Source organism: Erythrolamprus reginae, chromosome 11, assembly GCF_031021105.1.
Source record: "Erythrolamprus reginae isolate rEryReg1 chromosome 11, rEryReg1.hap1, whole genome shotgun sequence".
Classification (NCBI taxonomy): Eukaryota; Metazoa; Chordata; class Lepidosauria; order Squamata; family Dipsadidae; genus Erythrolamprus; species Erythrolamprus reginae.
The window spans coordinates 27927795-27950135 of record NC_091960.1 but is presented as its reverse complement, the minus strand read 5'-3'; the positions used below and the strand labels follow the sequence as shown (position 1 = coordinate 27950135).

The 22341-nt window shown below is 44.8% G+C and overlaps 1 protein-coding gene across 5 annotated transcripts in view; it reads left to right on the top strand.

Moving 5' to 3' along the window:
- Positions 1-22341, top strand: part of COL8A2 (collagen type VIII alpha 2 chain) — a 284052-nt gene that overhangs the window by 178031 nt on the left and 83680 nt on the right. For 4 of the 5 annotated variants that reach the window (XR_011560347.1, XM_070764716.1, XM_070764714.1 and 1 more), the window contains one exon: positions 17586-17719. The gene's annotated coding sequence lies outside the window, so the exon portion shown is untranslated. Of the gene's footprint in view, positions 1-705; positions 787-17585; positions 17720-22341 lie in introns of those variants that run through there. The other variant, XM_070764718.1, reaches the window with a different exon arrangement.

Below are 22341 nucleotides of genomic sequence, written 5' to 3'. Positions count from 1 at the left end.
CTGCTGATAAAAGAGCAACGTGCTAGTTTGGCCATTGTGGAGGATTATCTGATCGTAGTTTCAATTTTCAATTCAATTCAATTTATTAGATTTGTATGCCGCCCCTCTCCGAAGACTAGGTTTCTTCAAGACCGTGGATTGTTGTTACCTGTTTGTATTCTAGACTGCATGTGGAATTCCTGGACTCTGGATTATACTTCATTGTGAGTGTTTATCACTGTTTGGAGAACATTAGTGGACTCAATTTCCCAGTTACTGGGTTAGAAACTGGTTTGCCTTTCTTTAAACTGTGCATTGTTTGTACAAGAAATCCCCTTTGAAGTTTAAAAGAGAGTTTTTGTTGATAAAGAACATTTCTTTTGCATTCAATCGTGTGTGTGTGTCTGCTTGGACTAATTACCCTGTAATTACGGGTGGTTGGCACACACCGGCAGAAAACTTCAAGCTTAGTTAAGTATGCTGGGGGAGGCATAGTCAGGAGGGGGCAGCAGGCAGGATGGGGTGGAACACAGTTCCACCAGTGGAAATGTATTTATTTGATTTGTATGCCGCCCCTCTCCAAGGACCCGGGGTGGCTCACAACATAAATGAAGCTGTGTTCCCAGCTCCAGCTAACCATCCCATCTTCCCATCCTTCTCCTCAGAAAGCGGCAGGGAGACCAGCACCAGCAGGTCAATAGCTGATCGGCACTCATTCGCCTAGCTACCCAGCTTGAGGCAGGGGGCGACCCAGGAAGGAGAGGAAACGCGAAGCAAATTGTCACCCCAGAGACCGACATTGGGGAGGTTGTAAGTTAAGGACTTAACAGTTCAGTTGAACGATGATGAGTTCAAGCCACTCCCACTTGGTCACATGGTCAGCAAGCCACTCCTACCCAGTCACGTGATCATCAATCCACACCCACAAAATAAGCCACACCCACAGTGTGGCAGTAAAAATTTTGGCTGCCCATTACTGGGCATAGTCCCTCTTGGTTTCCCTGGCAATAAAGGTTTATTTATTTATTTATAGAATGTATTGGCCACCCATCTTATTCTAGGGCAGTGATGGCGAACCTATGGTACATGTGCCACAGGTGGCATGAGAGCCATATCTGAGGGCACGCAAGGCGCTGTCCTATGTGAGCTCAAGCACGCATGCATGTGCTGGCCAGATGATTTTCAGCTGTTTTCGCTCTTCCCAACAGGCCAAACAGAAGTTCGTTCCTGAACTTCCAGTTGGACCCTTTTTCACTCTCCCCTGTTTTAGATTAGATTAGATTAGATTTATTGGATTTATATGCCGCCCCTCTCCGAAAACTCGGGGCGGCATTCAGGTTTTCCTGAACCCTGGGGACAGTGAAAAATGGCCCAACGGGCCAACTGGAAGTCTAGAGGCTTCAGTGAGGCCTGAGTTCATGCACAAGAGGGCAGTGCAGGGATTGTTTGCATGCGTGGAGGGGAAGGCATTGCATGATGGGTGTAGGCATGTGCACTCACGCTATCGCTCGTACATGCACCTTTTTGGCACACGAGCCAAAAAAGATTCCCCATCATTATTCTAGGGCAGTAATGGCGAACCTATGGCACAGGTGTCACAAGTGGCACACGGAGCCATATCTGCTGGCACGCAAGCCATTGCTTTAGCTCAGCTCCAATGGGCATGTGTGTGCCGGCCAGCTGATTTTTGGCTCACATAGAGGCTCTGGGAGGGCGTTTTTGGCTTCCAGAGAGCCTCTCTGGAGATGGGGGAGGGCATTTTTACCCTCCCTCGGCTCTAGGGAAGCCTTTGGAGGCTGGGAAGGACAAAACACAAGCCTACTGGACCCACCAGAAGTTGGGAAACAGGCTGTTTCCAGCCACCAGAGGGCCTCTCGGGCACGGGGGAAGCTGTTTTCACCCTCCCCAGGCATTGAATTATGGACATGGGCACTTGTGCATGCATGATAATGTGCTTGCATGCTCTTTGGGCACCCAAGGAAAAAAAGGTTCACCATCACTGTTCTAGGGTAATTCTGGGTGGCTTACAATCATAAAAATATGCAGAGATGAGCTGCTAGGGTGGAATGGTGATGTGTGCCCCCCCCCCTTGGCTCTGAGTGCTAGCAGAGTCCAGCTCAATTATGCTACTGCACCTGGGCAGGTAGCGAAATCGCACATGGACTCCACTAGCACTCAGAGCCACTGGGGCAAGCACACGTCACCATTCCACCTTAGCAGCCCACCTCTGAGAATATGTCTGTACAGCCATCGAAACAGTTTTTTTCATCATTCCTATCATCCTTTTCCTTACCACTTAGGACTGTATGACTGTAACTTGTTGCTTATATCCTAAGATTTTTTATTAATATTGATTGTTTCTTCATTGCTTATTTGACCCCTATGACAATCATTAAGTGTTGTACCACATGGTTCTTGACAAATGTATCTTTTTCTTTTATGTACGCTGAGAGCATATGCACCAAGACAAATTCCTCGTGTGTCCAATCACACTTGGCCAATAAAATTCTATTCTGTTCTATTCTATTCTATTCTATTCATATACAATTAAAACATCATTAAAATCAAACATTAAAACCTGAGGATATATGGGAAACAAGGCCAGGGTCGTGGTAGCTCCAACTGGCAGTCGGTCTCTGTTGGCGACACGCTCTTTAAGCAGTGCTTTGGCCTGATCTTAGCCCATGCTGAGTAGAAGACCTGGAGAGAAGCCCAAGGATGAGATTGTAGTTGCCACTGCATTTTTTCCATGTGGATTGAAAATCATCGCTCATATTTAATGGGGCAAGGACAAGGGAATGAAATAATAGTCTGAGCCAAGAGTTGAGTAGGGGAATGGTCATCCAAACTCTAGCCTCCAGTTTCATGAGGTCCATCTCTTGTCACAGGACGGCATCAGAGACACAGTTTGAGACTTGAAGGTCCTATCAGACATTTGGATTAAACAAGATTTTTATATATAAAGTTTTTATTGCTTTTATCCACAATACATCCATACATATACCTTAATTCTTAACAAAATACACAGTTGTGCATTTCTATTTAATAGTACATGAACCAGTATCTTAATTTGCAACTTTTATACATTAGTTGCCTGCCTGTTTCCCCCATTTCCACTACATTCACCACCGGTTCACATTGTGATGTTTCACACACACACACGTCCCCTTGTGCAAATTCACTTCTGCGCATGCTCAGGAGATGGTTTCAGGCCGGAACATGGCTGAGGAATTGCTCAGCTGTTCTTCGGGCAAAGAAATATGTTGTGGTTAGCTCTGGCCCAGCTCCTGCCCCAAGGACTGTGGATGTGGGGGAGAAATCCACATGTCGCAGGCCTGTTTTGCCCCGGTGGAATCTGCTGATGAAGGCTCCTCTGACCAAGAAGACATGAATGACAGGGAGGAAGAGAGTGTGGCAGACAGCTCAGAAGGAGATCAATTATCTAGCTCCTCCTTGGATTCAGAACAAGAGTTAATGATACAGCCACACATGCGGAGAGCGATGCATAGGCAACAACAACTGAGAGATTATTATCAAAGAAAATGAGGCCACCTGTGATTGGGTGGGGCTGTGGTAATTAGTGAGGCTGCTATAAATAGCAGCCTGAGGGTTTGGCCATTGTGGAGGATTATCTGATCGTTGTGTTTCGTGCCTGCTTTACTGACTTTGACCTTTTGTGTGCTGATTTGTCCCCGCTTTGAAACTAAACCAGAGCAAAGTGTGTTTCACTTTGTGAAAGAAGAAGGACTGTGAATTGCCTCACAGCTGCAAGCTAAGTATCACAGAACTGATAAGGGACTTGTACAAATCACCAGTTTGTTTGGAGACGAGTGCTCTTTGCTATACCAAAAGAGGGCTTAGTTTAGGTATTATAAAGAACATTGTTTTGAATTTTCAAACGTGTGTGTGTCTGAAATTTGTACCTGTGAATTTTCGGGAGGAGTCTATCAGAGAGCCCGACAGAACAGAAATAAAGATTGGTATTAACCCGGGTGTGGGCAGGGTTTTTTCCAAGCAGAGGACGAGAGAGAAGCCATCCAAACAGAATATACCAAAAATCCCCCCCCAAAAAAGATGGCAACGCACAGACAGAACTGGATCCATGACACCATCTTCATGTCACCAGTGGGTCACTAACGGTTTGGGCGATTGGTCCGAACTGGGAGAACTTGAACAAAGAGGGAGCAATATATACTTAGGTTTTTCATGACTCAATCCAATTCTTTTGCTTTAGGCATCTAAAATAAGAGCTCTCCCCTGTAGTGAGCCGATTATAATTCTTGCAATCCATTACACTTGGAATACAAGACTTTCTACAAAGAACTTGTGTTCAGCAGTAGCCAGCATCCAGAGGAGAGAAGAAAGCACTGAGATGGGGGTGGAATGGGGAGATAAAATTCACTCCAAAGACGGAGGGGAAATAAGGTCCTTGGCTCAAGGTTGACTCAGCCTTCCATCCTTCCGAGGTGGGTAAAATGAGGACTCAGATTGTTGGGAGCAAATATGTTGATTCTGTAGACCTCTTAGAGAGAGCTGTAAAAGCGCTGTGAAGCGGTATATAAGTCTAAATGCTCTTATGCCACAATTAGAAGAAGAGAAGGATTTAGGGGTCGTGATTTCTGACAGTCTCAAAATGGGTGAACAGTGCAGTCAGGCCGTAAGGAAAGCAAGTAGGATGCTTGGCTGCATAGCTAGAGGTATAACAAGCAGGAAGAGGGAGATTGTGATCCCCTTATATAGAGTGTTGGTGAGACCACATTTGGAAATACTGTGTTCGGTTCTGGAGACCTCACCTACAAAAAGATATTGACAAAATTGAACGGGTCCAAAGACGGGCTACAAGAATGGTGGAAGGTCTTAAGCATAAAACGTATCAGGAAAGACTTCATGAACTCAATCTGTATAGTCTGGAGGACAGAAGGAAAAGGGGGGACATGATCGAAACATTTAAATATGTTAAAGGGTTAAATAAGGGCCAGGAGGGAAGTGTTTTCAATAGGAAAGTGAACACAAGAACAAGGGGACACAATCTGAGGTTAGTTGGGGGAAAGATCAAAAGCAACATGAGAAAATATTATTTCACTGAAAGAGTAGTAGATCCTTGGAACAAACTTCCAGGAGACGTGGTAGATAAATCCACAGTAACTGAATTTAAACATGCCTGGGATAAACATAGATCCATCCTAAGATAAAATATAGGAAATAGTATAAGGGCAGACTAGATGGACCATGAGGTCTTTTTCTGCCGTCAGTCTTCTATGTTTCTATGTTTCTATTAATAAAGAGAGATGGCCTGTCTCTGAAACACTTAAGAAGAAAGCCTCACTCCTGCACATTCCAATCTGATTTGTATCCTTCACAAAACATCTCCTGTCGAAGCAAGAAGGTGGAGCTGTCTAAGAGGTTGAAGGCAACTCCAGGATTAGGTGGAAGTGAATTGGTGAAAAATGGCCATTAGCTTTCAGCAATCTGCCTGGCCCTTTTCCTTCAAGCATCAGGAGCCACACTGTCTGCAGAATAGGTAGGATGAGAAGCAATGGATGGAAATTAATCAAGGAGAGAAACAATCTAGAACCAAGGAGAAATTTCCTGGCAGTGAGAGCAATGAATCCGTGGAACAACTTGCCTTCAGAAGTTGTGGGTGCTTCAACAGTGGAGGTTTTCAAAAGGACATGGAATAGTCATTTGTCTGAAAAGATATAGGGCCGTGATGGTGAACCTATGGCACTCATACCACTTGTGGCACACGGAGCCACATCGGTTGTTCTGGTTTCTGGTAGAAGTTTTGTAATTACAAATAACTCTGCATCATTTCATGAATAAAGCAACTCCATTTATTTCTCTGCTCTCCTGTACTTCAAACATTCCAGACATCAATCGGCCCGTTATCTCTCTTCTAGCCGCATTTCTTACATTCCTTTTCCTGCTTCATTTAGACAAGATTTATTTCCTAACTACATAGTTTTAAAAAAGACAGCAGCACTGACTAAATGCAATACAAAATACTTTGGCTTACTTTAGCGTGGCGAAAACACCTCCATATTTCCTTTCATCAACTATCCTTGTGGTGTGACCAGAACAATCTAGAACTGAACACACTCAAAACTGTAGAAATGGTGGTAGACTTTAAGAGAAACCCTTCCACCCTTCCACCTCTCACAATACTAGACAACACAGTATCAACAGTAGAGACCTTCAAATTTCTAGGTTCTATCATATCTCAAGACCTAAAATGGTCACCTAACATCAAAAACATCATCAAAAAGCACAACAAAGAATGTTCTTTCTGCGCCAGCTCAGGAAGCTCAAACTGCCCAAGGAGCTGCTGATACAGTTCTACAGAGGAATCATTGAGTCTGTCATCTGCACCTCTATAACTGTCTGGTTTGGTGTTGCAACCCAACAGGACCGACACAGACTTCAGAGGATAATCAGAATTGCAGAAAAAACAATTGCTGCCAATCTGCCTTCCATTGAGGACCTGTATACTGCACGAGTCAAAAAGAGGGCGGGTAAAATATTTACTGACCCCTCGCATCCTGGACACAAATTGTTTCAACTCCTACCCTCAAAACGTCGCTACAGAGTACTGCACACCAAGACAACTAGGCACAAGAACAGTTTTTTCCCGAACGCCATCAGTCTACTAAACAAATAATTCCCTCAAAACTGTCAGACTTTCTACTAAATCTGCACTTCTATTCTACTAGTTTTTCTCATCATTCCTATCACCCATTTCCTCCCATGTTGACTGTATGACTGTAACTTGTTGCGTATATCCTAAGATTTTTATTAATATTGCTTCTTCATTGCTTATTTGACCCCTATGACAATCATTAAGTGTTGTATCACATGATTCTTGACAAATGTATATTTTATTTTATGTACGTTGAGAGCATATGCACCAAGACAAATTCCTTGTGTGTCCAATCACACTTGGCCAATAAAAATTCTATTCTGTTCTATTCTATTCTATTCTATTCTTTGAAACTCCACCCTTCTTCTCCACTAGCCCCCTGACGTGCCAATTACCTCACTACAACATTTAACCCATTCCTCTCCTTAATATCTTCTTCCAGACCTTTGCTCTCTACATTTCTGAATTCTTCTGAATTTAGGATTAAGCCAGCGAGCATCTGATTCTCCCTCGCTAGATCCTGAACTCATAGCCCCATCATGTGGCTGGCCTCCCACCTGTTCTACTACCTGTAACCCCGGGGCCCCCACTACTTCATAAACACTATCTGAATCCAAGTCCTCAATATCTTCATCATCCTCCAACTGATCAGGAGTATGTACAGCATCGGTGAGCCTGCAACCTGAGATCCAGCACACATGTTATTTTGTTGTTCTGCTGCAGCATCCAAACCCAAAAGTGATGCCTTCCATCATGTCAAGATCTGGCTCCTTTAACTTGCAGTCTGATGATTTCTCCAAATATGGGGGTGGAGGAGCAGCCAAAAAAAGAGGTGTGGTTGCTCTTCTGGTTCACAGAAGATTAACATTTCAAGCAACTGTTAAATATTTTTTGGCAGTGAAATTAAATTTTAGCACTTTTAAGTAACAGCAAATTATAAAAAGGTAGAATAATTCAAAACATAAGCAGTAAAAAGACCCATGGAATATTAAAAAAAATGCGAGTATAATTTTATACTAATAATGTAATGCGTAAATAAAATAAAAACTAAACCAAGTAAAAAGATCATAAAGACACAAAAACAACCCTCCAAAATATTTAAAGACCCTAACAAAATGTAACAATTTGCAATACTGAATATTTAAGATACATTATGTAGATGTCACTGCTTACAGTAATAGCATTTAGACTAATATACCCACTTCTAATACTATTTTATCATCAAATCCAGTATTATCTATACCATAGCTATAGAAGAGTCCCTGCAGATTTTACTCAGCTAGTCATTACCAATTATTGGTGGCAGGGCTCATCTCCGTTTCAAGGCCATTGAGCCATCGCAGTTAAAGATATTTCTGTGGTCTTATGGCCCAAATGACACTAGGAACATTGTTACCTTCGCACTGTAGTGTAGGGGTGGATTCCTCCTGGTTCAGACCAGATCACCTGAACCTGTAGCAACCCACTGGTGATGTCATTATGGCGCCACAGATGCAATTCATTTGGCACCGGTCCATGGGTGCCGCCATCTTTTTTTTTTTTTGTAATTTTCTGCAATTCTTTCCCTGTTTGGATGGCTTCTCTCTTCTGCTGCTTGAAAAAGGTCTCCTGCCCGACCCTGGGGTTAATACTGACTTTTATTTCTTCACCTGAAGCACAGCTGATCAGCTTCTCAGCTGTGTTTCGGGCTGATTCCTGCTACTGAGCATGTGCGGAAACCACAATGTGAACCGGTGGTGAAGGTAAGTGGACCACACTCCTGCTGTAGTGGAACTTATTTATCTACTCACATATGCATGCTTTCAAACTGCTAAGTTGTCAGCAGCTGGTGAGGGCAGGATGCCAGTGAATTATTATAAAATATAATAAAAATAAAAATAATAATAAAAATAATAATAATAATTTATTAGATTTGTATGCTGCCCCTATCCGCAGAAATCCCTAATAATAAAGTATGAATTGCTTCACTCTCTGAGTACAGTAGTTGAAAATATACCATTTATATTAGTTTAATAACACAGATCTACAAAAAAAAAATTATAATCATTGCAGTTGATCTTTTACTTTTCTGAATACAGTGGTACCTCGAGATACGAGTTTAATTCGTTCCGGACCTGGGCTCTTAAGTCGAGCAGCTCTTATCTCGAACGACTTTTCCCCATAGGAATTAATGTAAATAATTTTAATTGGTTCCAGCCCTCAAAAAACTCACAAAGTTAGTCTAAATTATGCAGAAAGACATGTTTTTAATGAAGAAATGTACATGTACATATAAATGAATAATGAAGTTTCTTTCACTTAACTTGTAAACTTTCTTAAACTTTTAAATTTACATATGTTCAACTTCTCTGCCACCCAATCCTGTAGGACAGAGGTCCCCAACCCTTTTTGCACCAGGGACCGGCTTTAAGCGATCAAGAGAGGAATGGGTGAATGAATGGACGGAGGGTGGGAAGGAAGGAAGGAAAGAGGGAAGGGACAGGAACAGAGGAAGGAAGCAAGGAAACTTATGAAAGGGGAGAGTAAGAGAGGAATGAGTGAAGGGAGGGAGGGAGGGAAGAAGGTGGGAAGGAGAAAGAAAAGAAGAAATAGAGGAAGGGAAGGTAAAAGAGAGAAAGAAAAAGAGCAAGAAAGAAAGAAAGAAAGAAAGAAAGGGGGAAGGGACAGGAACAGAGGAAGGAAGCAAGGAAACTTATGAAAGGGGAGAGTAAGAGAGGAATGAGTGAAGGGAGGGAGGGAGGGAAGAAGGTGGGAAGGAGAAAGAAAAGAAGAAATAGAGGAAGGGAAGGTAAAAGAGAGAAAGAAAAAGAGCAAGAAAGAAAGAAAGAAAGAAAGAAAGAAAGAAAGGGGGAAGGGACAGGAACAGAGGAAGGAAGCAAGGAAACTTATGAAAGGGGAGAGTAAGGGAGGAATGAGTGAAGGGAGGGAGGGAGGGAAGAAGGTGGGAAGGAGAAAGAAAAGAAGAAATAGAGGAAGGGAAGGTAAAAGAGAGAAAGAAAAAGAGCAAGAAAGAAAGAAAGAAAGGAAGGGGGAAGGGACAGGAACAGAGGAAGGAAGCAAGGAAACTTATGAAAGGGGAGAGTAAGAGAGGAATGAGTGAAGGGAGGGAGGGAGGGAAGAAGGTGGGAAGGAGAAAGAAAAGAAGAAATAGAGGAAGGGAAGGTAAAAGAGAGAAAGAAAAAGAGCAAGAAAGAAAGCTGCAAGCACCCCCCCCCCGAGCCCCCAAGGCCGGCTGCAACCTTTTAAAACACGCGCGCCGCTTCGCAGCTGTCTCCTGAAGCCGAACGCGGAAGTTAGCATTTGGCTTCAGGAGACAGCTCCTTGGCGCTTGTATCTCGAATTTGGGCTTGTAAGTAGAACAAAAATATCTCTCCCCTCCCAGCTCTTATCTCGAGTTGCTCTTAAGTAGAGCAGCTCTTATGTCGGGGTTCCACTGTAGTTCTTTTGTTCTGATTTCAAAAATGTGTGTAGTTTTTCTGTAGCAGGTATAATTTCCACAGAGCAGCATCATTATTATGAGGTATAGGAAATATACTGGCGACATAAGAAAACAGTAATTAACACATACATTGAAAATGTAGAAATAACAAAAATACTTCTATATCAGAAACTTCATGTGATAGAGCAAAACTAAGCATATTTTTTTGGAATCAGCACATCAAACTCCATAAAACAGACATATTACCTTTACCAATGATTTTTTTTGTGTTGACCAGTGTAATAATTTAAACTATTATGTAAAGTTAAAAGTTGAGGTTTGTTGTGAATGCCTTATTCTATTGCACTGAAGCGAGTCATAAGTCAATGCCTTTTATTTCTTTTCCCAGCAATGGTTTTCACCCAGTTCGGACTGATTCTTAGAACTGGTAGCGCTGGTGGCAGGAGGCTCCGCCCACCTAACTGGGTAGCGCATGCGCGTGAGTGCATGTACGACTCGGTAGCAAAATCACTGATTTTCTCTCTTTACTTTTCCACACATTCGTCTCTCGATCTTCAGAATCCATGATCAGCTGTGCAGGACTTTGTGTGACAGTAGTTGAGGATCTGATAGCCAGACACGTGCTTGTTTTTGGATAGGAATTCTTCTCTGCAGTCCATAATACCAGGTGTGCCTGCCAAACTTTAATATGCCACAGAGGTTCCAGGTCAAGGAATTGGTTAGCACATTCCCCTTTCACAGGAATATGCTGGGTTTGGTCTTGTAAGACTGTTGCCCTAGTTACTCTGTGTGGTACCGGCCAAAACCACAGAAACTATAATGTACTGTGGCATTTTCTGGAAAGTTTTGACTTAAACATTGCTGAGAGTTCGTCTTTGAAAATGCCACGAGCAATGGAAAGAAGGGAGAAAAGGAATTTTTCAAAACTGAGATGGTTTCCAGAATCAGTAAGAGAGCAAGAAGTATCTTGTATCTTTTCTTTGGACATTTGTGATACAATTTATATGGAAATTGGGGTATTTATTCGTTTGTTAAATGAATAAATAGCGCCTTCTGCCACATTAATCCCTGCAGCCGGTTAGGTCCCACAGAGTTGGCCTTCTCCAGGTCCTTTCAACCAAACAATGTCATTTGGCGGGGCCGAGGGGAAGAGCCTTCTCTGTGGGGGCACCGACCCTCTGGAATCAGCTCCCCCCGGAGATTCGTACTACCCACACCCTCTTTGCCTTACGCAAGAGCCTCAAGACCCATCTATGTTGCCAGGCCTGGGGTAATTAGACCTTTCCCTCTGACCAATAAATGTAATGCATGGTGTGATTGGATTGTATGATTGCATATTACATTAGGGTGTTTAGTTGTATTTTAAATTATTAGATTTGTACTACATGCTTATGTTGTATTTACTCTGTGAGCTGCCCTGAGACTTCGGAGAGGGGCGGCATACAAATCTAAATAATAATAATAATAATAATAATAATAATAATAATAATAATAATAACAACAACAACAACAACAACAACAACAACAACAATAATAATAATAATAATAATAATAATAATAATAATTAGCTAGAGAAATTAGTGAAATATGAAGATCTAAAAATCGAGCTGCAACGACTCTGGCATAAGCCCGTGAAAGTGGTCCCAGTGGTACTTGGCACGCTGGGCGCAGTGCCAAAAGATCTCAGCGGACATTTGAAAACCATTGGAATTAACAAAATCTCCATCTGTCAATTGCAAAAGGCCACTTTACTGGGATCGGCAAACATAATTCGCCGCTACATCACACAGTCCTAGGTGCTTGGGAAGCGCCCGACTGGTGATGAAATACGAAATCCAGCATAGTGATCTCGTTTGCTGAGTTGTACTGAAATAATAATAATAATAATAATAATAATAATAATAATAATAATAATAATAATAATAATAAGTGGATCCATCTCACTACCCAAAGCGACTTCTTGTCAGTAACAAAAGCATCTAAAGTATCCATCAGATGTCGGTCAATCAGTGCTATGACTGCTGGCAAATGTGGGATAAAATTTTTCTGGCTGGGAATCATGGGAGTTTTAGTTCAAGTGCAATCTTTTGGTTAGAGAAAGCTGCTGGGTTCATGAAAATAATGGATGGTATTCAGTGGTGGGATTAATTTTTTTTACTACCAGTTCTGTGGTTGTAGCTTGGTGGGCATGCAGGGAAGGTTACTGCAAAATCTCTCCCCACTCCAGGGGAAGGATACTGCAAAATTCCCATTTCCTCCCAATCAGCTGGCACTCGAAAGGCAGAGAATAGATGGGGGCAGAGCCAACCAGAGGTGGTATTTACTGGTTCTCTGAACTATTCAAAATTTCCGCTATCGGTTCTCCGAGCTACTCAAAATTTCTGCTATCAGTTTTCCAAACTACTCAAAATCTCTACTTCCGGTTTTCTGAACTACTCAAAATTTCCACTACCGGTTCTCTGAACTACTCAAAATTTCCACTATCGGTTCTCTGAACTACTCAAAATTTCCACTACCAATTCTCCAGAACTGGTCAGAGCCTGCCGAAACCCACCTCTGATACTATTGCTAGGAAGTGATTGTAGTGGTAATAACAAGATGCGCGTATCATTCCGCCTTGATTGCATCAGCGGAATCCCGCCCGGCCGCTCTGTTTAGGGTGACCCGCTCCCTTCTTAATCAGGGGGGAGTTGGGGAACCCTTGCAGAGTAGTGCCAAGGATTTTAACACGTTTTTCGCTGATAAAATTGCTTGGATCCGAGCGGACCTCGACTCTAATTGGAATACAGAGTCGACTGACAACGAGTCAGTTCAGGTGACTGGGGCACGTACTTGTCCACCTGTCTGGGAAGAGTTTGATCTGGTGACACCTGATGAAGTGGACAAGGCCATTGGAGCTGTGAGTTCCGCCACCTGTTTACTGGATCCGTGTCCCTCCTGGCTGGTTTCGGCCAGCAGGGAGGTGACACGGAGCTGGGTCCAGGAGATTGTCAACGCTTCTTTGGGCAGGGGGTCCTTCCCGGATCCCTACAAGGAGGCACTTGTGCGCCCCCTCCTCAAGAAGCCTTCCCTGGACCCAGCCATTCTCAATAACTATCGACCAGTCTCCAACCTTCCCTTCATGGGGAAGGTTGTTGAGAAGGTGGTGGCACTCCAGCGGTCCTTGGAAGAAGCCGATTATCTAGGTCCTCAGCAGTCAGGATTCAGGCCTGGCTACAGCACGGAAACTGCTTTGGTCGCGCTGATGGATGATCTCTGGCGGGCCCGGGACAGGGGTTTATCCTCTGTCCTGGTGCTTCTTGACCTCTCAGCGGCTTTCGATACCATCGACGATGGTATCCTTCTGCGCCGGCTGGAGGGGTTGGGAGTGGGAGGCACTGTCCTTCAGTGGTTCTCCTCCTACCTCTCTGGTCGGTCACAGTCGGTGTTAGTGGGGAGTCAGAGGTCGACCTCTAGGTTACTCCCTTGTGGGGTGCCTCAGTGGTCGGTCCTCTCCCCCCTACTATTTAATATCTACATGAAACCGCTGGGTGAGATCATCCAAGGGCATGGGGTGAGGTATCATCAGTATGCAGATGATACCCAGCTTTACATCTCCACCCCTTGTCCAGTCAGCGAAGCAGTGGAAGTGATGTTCCTGTGCCTGGAGGCTGTTGGGGTCTGGATGGGTGTCAACAGACTCAAGCTCAACCCGGATAAGACGGAGTGGCTGTGGGTTTTGCCTCCCAAGGACAACTCCATCTGTCCATCCATCACCCTGGGGGGGGAGTCACTAACCCCCTCAGAGAGGGTTCGCAACTTGGGTGTCCTCCTCGATCCACAGCTCACATTAGAGAAACATCTTTCAGCTGTGGCGAGGGTGGTTTTTGCCCAGGTTCGCCTGGTGCACCAGTTGCGGCCCTATTTGGACCGGGAGTCACTGCTCACAGTCACTCATGCCCTCATCACCTCAAGGCTCGACTACTGTAATGCTCTCTACATGGGGCTACCTTTGAAAAGTGTTCGGAAACTTCAGATCGTGCAGAATGCAGCTGCGAGAGCTATCATGGGCTTTCCTAAATTTGCCCATGTCACACCAACACTCCGCAGTCTGCATTGGTTGCCAATCAGTTTCCGGTCACAATTCAAAGTGTTGGTTATGACCTATAAAGCCCTTCATGGCACTGGACCAGAATATCTCCGGGACCGCCTTCTGCCACACGAATCCCAGCGACCAGTTAGGTCCCACAGAGTGGGCCTTCTCCGGGTCCCGTCAACTAAACCATGTCGTTTGGCGGGACCCAGGGGAAGAGCCTTCTCTGTGGCGGCCCCGACCCTTTGGAACCAACTCCCCCCAGATATCAGAGTTGCCCCCACCCTCCTAGCCTTTCGTAAGCTCCTTAAAACCCACCTCTGTCGTCAGGCATGGGGGAATTGACATGTTCCTTCCCCCTAGGCTTATAAAATTTATGCATGGTACGCTAGTTTTGGTTTTACTTTGTGGTGGTTTTTTTTTTTTAAAGTAATTTAAATATTGGATTTGTCGTACATTGCATTGCTATTGCTGTGAGCCGCCCCGAGTCTGCGGAGAGGGGCGGCATACAAATCTGATTAAACTTGAAACTTGAAACTTGAATAACATGAAACAGCTTTCTGGATAATTTCAGAATTGTTGCTGGTCCACCCAATAGAATTAATAGCAAGCAAGCAAGAAAGAACAAGCTGTTTCAACTGTTCCTCAGATTTTTTAATAGTTTTCTCATACTATTGAAATTGACCCAAAAGTGACAGGATGAGGAGGGAATGTTAACTTCGCTTAATTCCAACCCAATGTGAAATAATTGTTAATAGTGGAGGAAATGTTGTGCTCTTCTGAGGACCTGCTAATAATTAGCATTTGGTAGACCCTTGAGAGGAACCTGGGAGCTGCAGCCAAGACTTGGGAGGACCTCATTTAGCCCTCCAGTCTCGGGTTGACACCTCTAGACTAGACCATTTGAGGAATCTTCTCCCATGCTGATTCCCACAATGTGTCTTCCTTGCTTCTGTAGCTGGAGAGGCTTCCCAGTTCATCCCAAGACATGGTGTGTAATGGTGTGTGGGAAAGGCCTGTAGGGGGAAAATTGCAGACTAGGTAACCTTCATGCAAAGGATACCACAAAAGCAGGGGGCATGGTGTCTACCTTTGAAAAGTGTTTGGAAACTTCAGATTGTGCAGAATGCAGCTGTGAGAGCAGTCATGGGCTTCCCTAGGTATGCCCATGTCACACCAACACTCCGCAGTCTGCATTGGTTGCCAATCAATTTCCGGTCACAATTCAAAGTGTTGGTTATGACCTTTAAAGCCCTTCATGGCATCGGACCAGAATATCTCCGAGACCGCCTTCTGATGCACGAATCCCAGCGACCGATTAGGTCCCACAGAGTGGGCCTTCTCTGGGTCCCGTCAACTAAACAATGTCGGTTGGCGGGCCCCAGGGGAAGAGCCTTCTCTGTGGCGGCCCCGACTCTCTGGAACCAGCTCCCCCCAGAGATTAGAACTGCCCCTACCCTCCTTGCCTTTCGCAAACTCCTTAAAACCCACCTTTGTCGTCAGGCATGGGGGAACTGAGATATCTCCCCCCGGCCTATACAATTTATGTATGGTATGCTTGTGTGTATATTTGTTTAATAATGGGGTTTTTAAATATTTTATATTGTAAATTATTAGATTTGTTATAAACTGTTTTTATTGTGTTTTGAGCCGCCCCGAATCTACGGAAAGGGGCGGCATACAAATCTAACAAATAAATAAATAAATGAATGAATGAATGAATGAATGAATGAATAAATAAATAAATAAGATTGCTCTGTTTTTAATGCACTAATTCAGTTTAATTAGGCCTTGGAGGTAGGGTAAATGCAAGTAGGATGGGCAGAATTAGCCATTGTAAACTACTGTATTTAGCAGTATTTTTTTCAACTGCCTTTTCTGTAAGAGATAGCACTTATAAATTGATACACTCTGGCCAGGTTCACATGATGGTCTAGAATTCAGGGGTAGGCAAAATTGGCTCTTCTATGACATGTATTAACTGTAAAAAATATGACTTTAGCAATCGAGTTGTCGAAGCGTGGAACTCATTACCGGACTCAGTAGTGTCAACCCCTAACCCCCAACATTTCTCCCTTAGACTATCCACGATTGACCTCTCCAGGTTCCTAAGAGGTCAGTAAGGGGCGTACATAAGTGCAGTAGCCTGCCTTTCATCCCCTGTCCAATTGTCTCTCCTTATATATCATATATCTTTTCTTCCTTTCATATATCTTCTCTATTTTTATATCTTTTCTTTATATATAATACTTCATGTCTATTCTCTTCAACATGTATTGTGTATTGGACAAAAAATAAAATAAATAAAGGATGCATTTCAGATGGGAGCAGGGGTGGCACTGTGCCCGGTTGCTGGGTTGGTGTGGCCATGTTGAGTGTGGCCTAGCTGGCCTTCCGCACCATGGCAGGAGATGGGGCATTTTTGCCCTCCCTGGGCTCCAGAGGCTCTGGAGGGGGGCAAAAGTGGCCTCCTCAAACTCCGGAGGCTCTCTGGAGGCTGGAAATGGGCCAATTTCCAGCCTCCCCAAATTTCCGGTAGGCCTGTTTTTTGCCTTCTCCAAGCCTCCGTGCATGCCCTGCACTTATTTGTATCCCAAACAGGCTGGGAAGGGAGGGGCAGGTGGGGCCACCCAGGAGTAAGATTCGGGGCTTCTCCAAACTGGACAGAATCTTAGCAGCAGCCCACCCCTGGATGAGACTCTCTCTAGGAGAAGTACTTTCAGATTAACAAGAGTTAATATAACCTTAAACTAAAGATAGTACAGCTGGTTGTGCTTCTAATCTGGACTATCTTAATAATAATAATAATAATAATAATAATAATAATAATAATAATTTATTAGATTTGTATGCCGACCCTCTCTGAAGACTGTTTTGTTTGCAAAAATGGGGTGCGCAGAGGGTTTGGGAGGCCTGCAGAGTGCTTCTGGGGGCTGGGGGAAGGCAAAAACATTTTTCACTTTTTTGCAAAAAATACGGGTGTTTTTGCCTCCCCCAACCCCCAGGAGCATTCTGCAGGCCTCCCAAACCCTCTGCGCACCGCATTTTTGTGAAAAACGGGTCTTTTTTTTGCAAAAATGGGACACTTGGGCGGGGTTTCGGTAGATCAAAAATGGCTGTATTCGGAGTATAAGACACACTAACATTTCCACCCTCTTTAGGGGGGGGGGGAGGTAAATTTTATACTCTGAAAAATATGGTAGATATCATCATTACTAGAAAATAATGGAGTTTTTGGAGTAGTGGAGAAGGGGAAGGACTGTTGCAGCACCAGTACTGTTGATATTACCTAGCTGGGTAAAGAAATGTCTGCAAGAAAACAGCCAAGCTCAGAGAGCCCCAAGGACCCCACAGTTCAACCCTGAGCTATAAACATTCTCCTTTATTGTCAGTTTTGCTCAAATTCTAGCCACTTTGCCCTTTTTTGATGTCTCCACTTCTCTTTCTTTTTCGCACAGCCTGCCAGAAAATGTCTGAGTCAATTTGGTTGCAGAGAACAACAGGAAATTAGAATAAGGACCCCTGAGCCTCTGGGTGTGTCTCCTCTGCTTCTGCTCCTCAAATCAGAACTGCTGAGTATTTCAAGTAACAAGTAAGTAGATTTGATTTGCTGCTGTGAGTTTGCTGACACTACAACCAGTGTCCATGATAAGTTGTTTTCACAGCTGCCAGACAATAACAGAGAGTTCACCAGGTTAAGAGAATCTCTTTTAAGAGATTCAAGGCTGTCAGGGAGCATCAGATATTTTGAGTCTTCCAAAGCAACAAATTCATACAGTGGGCAGTAAGATTTGGTGAAAAGGAAGTCACTTTATTTATTTTATTCATTTATTTATTCATTTGTCCAACACACAAATACATAGGAAGAAAAATAGACATGTAGCAATATATATAAGGGTAAAGTGAACTTAGAGGAGAGGATATATGAAAGAAAGAAAATATATATGATAAGTGAGAGAAAGGAAAGACAATTGGGCAGGAGACGAAAGGCACACCAGTGCACTTATGCACGCCCCTTACTGGCCTCTTAGGAACCTGGAGAGGTCAATCGTGGAGAGTCTAAGGGAGAAATGTTGGGGGTTAGGGGTTGACACAATTGAGTCCGGTAATGAGTTCCACGCTTCGATAACTCAATTGTTGAAATCATATTTTTTACAGTCAAGTTTGGAGCGGTTCGTATTAAGTTTGAATCTGTTGCGTGCTCTTCTGTTGTTGCGGTTGAAGCTGAAGTAGTCATTGACCGGTAGGACGTTGCAGCACATGATCTTGTGGGCAATACTCAAATCGATCTTGTGGGCAATACTCAAATATATCCTATATTAGGATTGATTGGATAGAAACCCAATAACTTAATAAGGAAGAAATGTTAAACTTTCGCCAGACCAATCCTTGAATACAGCACAACTGTCTGGAACCCACACCACATTTCAGACATAAACACCCTTAGAAAATGTCCAGAGATACTTTACTAGAAGAGCCCGCCACTCATCCACTCGTAACAGAATACCCTCTGTTACTAGACTTATAATCCTAGATTTAGAAAGCTTAGAACTACGTCGCTTTAAACAGGACCTAAGCCTAGCCCATAAAATCGTCTGCTACAATGTTCTTCCTGTCAACGACTACTTCAGCTTCAACCACAACAGCACACAAGCACACAACAGATGCAAAATTAAAATAAACCTCTCTAAACTCGACTGCAGGAAATACGACTTTAGTAACTGAGTAGTTGATGCATGGAACTCACTACCAGACTTTGTAGTGTCATCAGCTAACCCCCAAAACTTTACCCTTAGATTATCCACTGTTGACCTCTCCCGATTCCTAAGAGGTCAGTAAGGGGCATGCATAAGTGCCTTCTGTCCCCTGTCCTAAGGTTTCTCTTTTACTAGTATCGTATATAAATATTATATCTTTGTATACCACCAATACGTATGTGACAAAACAAACAGACAAATGAAACAAACAAACAAACAAACATTTAGCTATATACAGCAGGGGGTGAAATCTAACAGGTTAGTGGAAATTTTGAGTAGTTCAGAGAAACGGCAAATGCCACCTCTGACTGGCCCAGAGTGGGGAGGGAATGGGGATTTTGCAATACCAGAAAGAATAAGTGGAGGTAGCAAAATCACGCACAGAGCCAAAGGTGCGGCCATTGTTTCGGCGAGTTTTAACCTGTGGCTCTGTGCACAATTTTTCTACCTCAACAGGTACAGAAGCAAAATCGCGCTGGCCCCGCAAACACTTATGAGCCGTGGCAGCGAGCGCAATTTAGCAGTGCAGCTCGTAGCCCAGCGCTGAGGAGGCGGCAAGAAGCAGCCAGTTTGAATGGTAGAAGACTTGGCCGAACTTTCCTGCCGGTTCTGTGGGCACGGCTGAGTGGGGTGGTGCCATCCAGTAATGGGTTGCGGCCGGTACGTCTGGGATTGGGGCTCCAGGAGCGGAAATGGGGCTACCTTTGAAAAGTGTTCGGAAACTTCAGATCATGCAGAATGCAGCTGCGAGAGCAATCATGGGCTTCCCCAAATATGCCCATGTCACACCAACACTCCGCAGTCTGCATTGGTTGCCGATCAGTTTCCGGTCATAATTCAAAGTGTTGGTTATGACCTATAAAGCCTTTCATGGCATCGGACCAGATTATCTCCTGGACCGCCTTCTGCCGCACGAATCCCAGCGACCAGTTAGGTCCCACAGAGTTGGCCTTCTCCGGGTCCTGTCAACTAAACCAGAGGTCCCCAACCTTTTTTGCACCAGGGACCGGCTTTCAACTAGACCAGTTTTCCATGGCCCGGTGGGGGGGGGGGAGCTAGCTGTCAGCGGCGCCGTAAAAGGGGCGATCAAGAGAGGAATGGGTGAATGAATGGACGGAGGGTGGGAAGGAAGGAAGGAAAGAGGGAAGGTACAGGAACAGAAGAAGGGTGCAAAGAAGCAAAGAAAGGTGTGAAAGGGGAGAGTAAGAGAGGAAGGAGTGAAAGAAGGGAATGAGGGAGGAAAGAAGGGAGGAAGGAAAAGGAAAGCAAGAAATGGAGGGAGGAAAGGAAGGGAGGAAAGGAAGGAAGGAAGGAAGGAAGAAAGAAGGAAAGAGGGAAGGGACAGGAACAGAGGAAGGAAGCAAGGAAACTTATGAAAGGGGAGAGTAAGAGAGGAAGGACTGGAGGGAGGGAGGGAAGAAGGTAGGAAGGAGAAAGAAAAGAAATAGAGGAAGGAAAGGTAAAAGAGAGAAAGAAAAAGAGCAAGAAAGAAAGAAAGAAAGAAAGAAAGAAAGGCAACTTCAAAGAAAGGCTCACTGAGCATCTCTCACTCTCTCTCTCTTTCTATCCCTCTTTCTTTCTTTCTTTCTCTTCCTTTCTCTCTCTCCTCTTCCTTTATCTCCTCTTTCTCTCCCCCCTCTCTCCCCCTTTCCCTCTCTCTTTCTCTCTCCCTCTCTTGCTATCTCTCCCCCCTTTCCCTCTCTTTCTCCCTCTCTTTCTCTCTCTCCCCCCTCTCTCTTTCTCTCTCTCTCCCCCTCTTTCTCTCTCTTCTTCTCACTTTCTCTCTCTTGTTTTCTTTCTGTCTCTTTTGCTTTCTCTCTCTCTCTCTTTCTCTCTTGTTTTGTTTCTCACGCTCTTTCTCTCTCTTGTTCTCTCTCTCTTGCTATCTCTTTCTCTCCCCCCCTTTCTCTCACTCTCTCTTTCTCACTTTCTCTCTATCTTGCTGTCTGTTGCTTTCACTCACTCTCGTTCTCTCTCCGTTCTTCTCAGCGGTGACGCGCGCACGCCCTGCCCGCCTCACATTTGCCGAGAGGACTTTCGCCCCGGGCTCTCAGCAAGGGGGTTTGCATGAGAGGCGGGGCCGGCGGAAGGTGATATTCAATGTCGGGGGCGCACGGGCGGTCTTGCGCGCGCTCCCTATCTCCCTGCTAGCCCACTCGGAATACGTATTCAAAATAAGAAAAGCCTTTGCCGGCGAAGGCTTTTCTTATTTTGAATACAGTATTCCGAGTGGGCTAGCAGGGAGATAGGGAGCGCGCGCAAGACCGCCCGTGCGCCCCCGACATTGAATATCACCTTCCGCCGGCCCCGCCTCTCATGCAGCCCCCTTGCTGAGAGCCCGGGGCGAAAGTCCTCTCGGCAAATGTGAGGCGGGCAGGGCGTGCGTTCCGGGTGCGGGAGGAGCTGCGGTGAAAGGCAGGAGGTGGCAGAGGAGCAGAGGGGGCAAATCGGGCGGGCGGTGGGCAGCGCGGAAAGGCCGAGGGGGCCCTGGCGCCGCGGACCGGCTGAAAACCCCCAGCGGCCCGGTGCCGGTCCGCGGACCGGCGGTTGGAGACCCCTGAACTAAACAATGTCGGCAGGCGGGACCCAGGGGAAGAGCTTTCTCTGTGGTGGCCCCGACTCTCTGGAACCAGCTCCCCCTGGAGATCAGGACTGCCCCCACCCTCCTCACCTTTCGTAAGTTCCTTAAAACCCACCTCTGCCGTCAGGCATGGGGGAAGTGAGATATTCTTTCCCCCTAGGCCTCTACAATTTATGCATGGTGTGTTTGTATATATGTTTGGTTTTATAAATAAGGGTTTTTTAGTTGTTTTAGTACTGAATTGTTACATGCTGTTTTTATCACTGTTGTTAGCCGTCCCAAGTCCACGGAGAGGGGCGGCATACAAATCCAATAAATAAATAAATAAAAATAAAATAAATGGAGATATGCATGCATCTCTGCACCCCTAACGAGTGCATGTGCACGCCGGCACAAGATTTGGCTTCTGCGCATGCACAGCAAGCAAAATCTCACACGAGGACGCTCTCGCGTACAAACTTTTGCCGATTTTTGGCGTTTTTTTTCTTCTGCACATGCGCAAAAACAAAAAAACCTGCGAAAATAAGTGAAATATCTTGCTTGTGCAATAGTGAATCTCGTGCTGATGGGTGCACGCGTACCCGCTGGGCATGCGCGCACCCACAACAGTCCCAGAGAGCATACTGGTAGCGTTCGGGTAAGTGCAACCCCTGCCTGGTGCATTCCTCACCTTGCTGTGAATGATGTCAAGTTGGTCATGCCCACTCAGTCACATGACACACCCACACCCACTAAACCACGCCCACCAAAGCATGCCCGCAGAACAAGTAGGGGGAAATTTTGAATGTCACTCCTGGGCATAACCCATTACTTTTAACCACCAGTAAAAGTCTCCCAGAGACTCAGAATTCACTCAGGTCTGCCATGTGATGCCTC